The following is a 6292-nucleotide window of genomic DNA, read 5'->3' as shown; positions in this document are numbered from 1 at the left end:
TATTAACTTTAGTTATTTATCGATGTTTATATTTAGTTATTCTGGAAAATGCTACCTTATATAGCTTTGTCTCTTTCACCTGTTTTTTCATTATTCTCAGTGAGAAAACTTTTTAATAAAATTTTGAAAACACAATGTTGTGTTCATTTAATCATTTTTGTAATTTCTATGGATATGTTTTTATTATTCTTCACAAAATGACTTTCGTAGGTACCCAATAAATTTATGGACAAGTGTGGAAATTATACAACATCATTAGAAAAATCATTTGCCTAGACCTTCGGTTCGAACCTCGATCTCTTGAATTTGCTCCAGGCCACTGTCAAGGCATTTGTTTCTACTGTTGAGTTTTCTAGATGGTTTTTCCTTTGTGGAAATTTTGCACTTTGATGTGCACTTGTGGGTGACTCTGTAAAGGCTAGTCTACAGTTATTTCCTTGGTTGATGTCCTGGTGAACTTCTTAGCATTATAAGCACGAGCATACCCAGCAGGGGGTTGGGAGGGGCAACTACCCCTACCTACCCCCTAAATAATTATAAAAAACTTAAAAATTGCTGCCATAATTTCCTTAAAGTTTTGGTTTCATTAACCTTTTCTATGCAAAAAAGTTACCACTAGAACGACCACAGCTAGTTCTGCCCCCCATCCCCTAGTTTTGATTCTGGGTACGCCCATATTTCTTAGCTTTGGCTTTAGCTTTGGAATGGTGTCACAATGCACTCAAGTATACTGCCCGGTCATATTGTATGTGTTGCTTCATAAATCATCATGTCTTCCAGGGCCAACAAACCTTAAGGAGTCACCATCAAGTCTAAATAAATGAACTCTGTAAAGGTATGCTGAAAGCTGCTAACTTTATTATGCCCTATTATTGTTAATTGCTATGGTATTTATGTCACAGTTACTGTATTAAAAGTGGGGCAATAGTCACAAGTCACAACACACTTGTATAGCTTAGGGGGTTCATTATGACTAGCCAGCTGTTGCATGGAGGGACGATAAGGCAGCCGCTGAGTGAACAGTAAACAACCACAAAAGGTGCAGAACACTTTGAAAAAAGTAAACAAATTCTAATGATACCATTTATGAAGATACCTTCTGACCTAGCTAACATACGCACTACTATCTGACTTCCAAAATGTCCAAATTAGAGCAAAACTGTCGACAAAGAGCCAATATCTTCGAGATTTGCGGCTTGAATCTCCATGGCGGTGTGAGGCAGGGGCGGATACAGAAAACACTCAAGGGGGGGGCGCAAAAGATATATTGAGTTGCCTTTACTTTTTATCGCAATAAAAAATAATCAAGTCACAGGCAGAGTAAAATAAAATTTTAATTAATGTAATTATACACATATATAAGACAATGCCATCTTATGATATAAAAAAGTCACAATCGTGGTTCTGCCATGTTTGCCAATACGGCCGGACCCGCAAGGGAGGGGCGCGCGCCCCCCGCGCCCCCCATCTGTATCCGCCACTGGTGTGAGGTGTAAGAAGGTATACCAGCAAGTTGCCCTACTTGACTTAAAATGTTGCCGATGGCAGTAGTCTACTGCCCCTCTATCTCAGAGCCTTGCTGGATATTGTACAGTGAGGAACTCAGCGAGATCAGGATGAGCGCAGGGAGTTCATTATGACTAGCCAGCCTTGGTGGTGAGGGAAGATAAGGCAGACGAACATGGCAGAGTCAACAGCCATGAAAGATGCAGAACACAATGAAAAAATTAATGAATTCTAATGATATCTTTTACGAAGATAGAATCTGACATAACATTCGACATTAATGTCTGACTTCCCAATTGTCCAATTTAGAGCAATACTGTCGCCCAAGAGCCAATATCTTCGAGATATCGGGGTGTATCCCCACGGCGAGAATAAGGTGTAAGAAGGTATACCTATAGGCTATCTACTTGACTTGATCTGTTGCCATTGCCGGACGACTATTTCCCCTTCTTCTCAAAGCTTTGTTTGCTATTTTTCAGCGTGGTACTCAGCCATATGAGGATAAGTGCAAGGAGTTCATTACGACCGGTGGCGCAGCAAGGGGGGGTTTTGGGGGATAAAACCCTCCCCAGAGCTCAGAGAAATTTTTAATTTTAATCCATTTTACTTAATTGGATTAATATTAATTATAGAATAATGTAAAAAACTAATAAAATATCCCTCCGAAAGCCATAAAACTCACATTTTGAACCATTTATCTTTTAAAAAAATTCTAGGGGAGGGCCCCCGTCCCTCCCGCTTCCCCTGGAGGGTATGCCATACCCCAAACTCCCCAGTATTAGTTGCTCCTAAAACCCCCCCAGACTTAATTCCTAGCTGCGCCCCTGATTACGACTATCCAGTTTTGTGGGGAAGACCGTCCGCTCAGTGAACAGTCAACAACCACGAATGATGCACCACACGATGAAAAACGTAAACAGGTTCCAATGATACCATTTACCAAGCAACCTTCTGAAATAGCATGCGACACTAATATCTGACTTCAAGAAAGGCCTATTTTGATAAAAATAGAGTCTGAGAGCCATTTCTTCGAGATTTTCGGTTTGTATCCCCTCAGAGAGAGTAAAGTTTAAGAAGGTATACCTATATGCTGCCCTACTTGACTTGAGCAGTTGCCGTTGGCGGAAATCTATTTCCCCTTCTTCTCAAAGGTTTGTTTACTTTTTGTCAGCGGGGTTATCAGCGAGAAGTCTACGAACGCAAGGAGTTCATTACGACTAGTCAACCGTTGTCGAAAGGGATGATAAGGCAGCTTCACAGTGAACAGTCAACAACCACGAATGATGCAGCACACTAGGCCGGCCCTTATTTTTCAGAATTGCGAAAAGTTATGTTTTCCTGGTCTCAAAATGATCCAAATGGTGTTCATATTCACGTGTTAAAATTTGGTTACTTTAAAATAACGGCAACCCGTGCCCCAAGGGCCCTAAGTACTAAGGACCCTCGATTGAGTTTTTTGGGGCCGAAAAAGCGCTATTTGTATGTAAAACGTAAAAGTAAAGCCCTTTAGGGCCGATTTTCTGTTTGTTTTAACCTATCTCTAAGCGTTTAGGAGATATCGTCCGTCGTAATGCAATCCCCCCCTAGGGCGCCACCCCGCACCGCGGCACCGCTGAGGTATGTCCCGCACCACTTACTAGAGACTTCCCCTCAACCCCCTCCCCTCCCTCGGCAAAGACTTTGCTCCTGATGAAAAGATTTACATGCTAGTGGTACAGTATTGAATAGGTTGTTCCTCTTGTGTCATGATTAATGTTGTTAAAGCCTATAATGTCAATTTTAACCCTTCAACGCCGTCCTATGTACTGGGTACCGACCCCTTAAACCTTGATTTTTTGCCGCCAAACGGTCGCGAACCATTCCAGCAGGCTTTGTTCCAAAGTGCTTTTTATGTACAAAATATTATAAGCATGTGATAGAAATGTGTCTATGAATAATAAAGGAATGAAGGGAATGAGCAGGGCTTCCAGGGCTCCAACAGTAGATAGAAATATTCAAGGAAGAAGAAACGAGGCAGTCAGTTCACGGATGTAGATCACTGTGGATAGATAGAGATAGTTCTTGTGTATAGTGTGCAAAGGATAGGAAGTGCTAAGTTTTTTAGGATGTAAGGAGAAAAGTAGTGAAATAAATACTTTATCATGAACGTGACGTTCATTTTAAGAATAGAACAACAAGGAAAGGCATGTAATCAAGACTAAATCCAGGCATTCAACTGGTAGGAAAAGAAAGTGAAGAAATACTCGGCTCAAATTTACCGACAGTGAGAGAAGTACTATGTGTTTTCTCTATCACCTAATGGGTTCGAAATTTGTAAGACTTAGTGCGAGAAAACCCGTGAGAAATGCGTCTCATCCATAGTATAAAACTAGAATTCCTGTTGTTACGGAAAATAAGGCGATTGAAATGTTAGAAAAATGACGCAAAGAATGAATGAACGTGCAACGGCATAAAGAGAGCGCGAACTACAGTGGATATGAAGAGAAGAGAATCTTTCGCAACAAAACTTGATGATTTGCTTGACATTGCAAGGAGCGGTACCATTGGATTTTTGACGCGCAGGGAGGAAAGTGCAGTTAATCTCTCGGATAAATGTGCTTGGGCTGAAGAAATAAAGATCTTACGCACATAAAGAGGAGAACGAAATGAAGTTACTGGTTGAATAGATTTCAATATATTCAAGAAGAAATGAAAAGATGTGGTTCTCCGCTCCTTTTGTTGCATTAGCTCCCATCAATGACCCGCAGTTCCTACGAAGACTTGTTAATTACGAAAAAGTTAACCTAGACATAGCGAAAGCAGCACAAAAGAGGTTTTCAAACCACTTGTGGTACATGAGTGAGGAGTTGGTAGGCCTGTCATTCTTTGACGGATCCATTTCTAGGTGTGAAAAAAAACGTGATATGCCATATGTGGTCTTGTGTGGGAAAATATGATCCACCGAAGAAGGCATTCTATAAACGTAAAGACATGACTAAGGTATCTATACCAAATTTTGTCACCACTAATTCGAGAAAGCTATTTAATGTATTGTAAATATGCATTGAATTCTTTGATGTGCACATGCGAGAATGGGATGAACATACAAGAACGATTTGCAAATTATTCGGGGTCATCAAGTGGGAAATGATTGTGCAGCGAGAAAAGTGAAACTAATTCAAGATTTTTAGGCAGTCACGTTGAAGGAAGAGAGCTTTCAAAATTTATTACCAAGTGTGACTTTTCATCGCAATACAACCCTTACGTGCGGAAAGGCACTTTCATTGCTAAATATAGGATGTCAGTGATCGAATTAGAAATACGATGATAAAATTAGAAATACGATGAAAATCTATTTTATTTTGGTTAATGTACCGAAAATCATGGACAGAGTGAAAATAAATTGATCTCTTGGATTGGAAGTATTGTTATGGCAATTAAATTATTTCTAAGGTAAGCACATTCCTTCAGAGGCTAGATCTTGACATCAGGAGCAAAGTCTTTGCCGAGGGAGGGGAGGGGGTTGAGGGGAAGTCTCTAGTAAGTGGTGCGGGACATACCTCAGCGGTGCCGCGGTGCGGGGTGGCGCCCTAGGGGGGGATTGCATTACGACGGACGATATCTCCTAAACGCTTAGAGATAGGTTAAAACAAACAGAAAATCGGCCCTAAAGGGCTTTACTTTTACGTTTTACATACAAATAGCGCTTTTTTGGCCCCAAAAAACTCAATCGAGGGTCCTTAGTACTTAGGGCCCTTGGGGCACGGGTTGCCGTTATTTTAAAGTAACCAAATTTTAACACGTGAATATGAACACCATTTGGATCATTTTGAGACTAGGAAAACATAACTTTTCGCAATTCTGAAAAATAAGGGCCGGCCTACAGCACACGATAAAAAACGTAAACAGGTTCTAATTTTACAATTTACCGAGGAACCTTCCGACATATCATGCGACACTAATATCTGACTTCGAGAAAGGCCAATTTTGAGAAAAACAGTCTCCAAGAGCCAATTCTTCGAGATTTTCGTGTTGTCTCCCCTCGGCGAGAATAAGGTGTAAGAAGGTATACCTATAAGCTGCCCTACTTGACTTGAGTAGTTGCCGTTGGCAGACGACTATTCCCCCTCCTTCTCAAAGATTTGTTAAATATTTCTCAGCGAGGTAATCAACAAGAGGACTATGAGCGCAGGTAGTTCACTACGACTACCCAGCCATTGCCAAGGGGCACGACATGTCAAACCACTCATTGAACAGCCAACAACCACGAATGATGCGGCACACGATGAAAAACTTGAACAAGTTCTAATGATACAATTTACGAAAGAACCTTCTTACATATCATGCGACAATAATATATGACTCCAAAAAAGTTCAATTTGTACCAAAACCTCCGCCCAAATCCCACTATCTTCGATATTTTCGGCTTGCATGCCCACGGCTAGGATAAGGTGTGAGCGGACGACTATTTCCCCTACTTCTCAAAGCTTTGTTTGCTATATTTCAGCGTGGTACGCAGCGAGATGAAGATGAGCGCAGGGAGTTCATTACGAATATCCAGTTTTGTGGGGAGGGACAATAAGGCATCCGCTCAGTGAACAGTCAACATTATTTGACAACATACAACGAACATTTGGGGAATAAACCCCCCCAGGGCTCAGCGAAATTTTTAAGTTAAATCCATTTTACTTATTGCATTAATATTACTTTTAAAATAGTGTAAGGGTTCATAAAATATCCCTCAAAAAGCAGTAAAATTCATTATTAATCCTAAAACTTTTCTGGGGAGGGCCCTATACTTCCTGGT

The sequence above is a fragment of the Ischnura elegans genome, chromosome 4 (assembly GCF_921293095.1).
Source record: "Ischnura elegans chromosome 4, ioIscEleg1.1, whole genome shotgun sequence".
In the NCBI taxonomy this organism is placed as follows: domain Eukaryota; kingdom Metazoa; phylum Arthropoda; class Insecta; order Odonata; family Coenagrionidae; genus Ischnura; species Ischnura elegans.
This window is presented reverse-complemented; position numbering follows the sequence as displayed.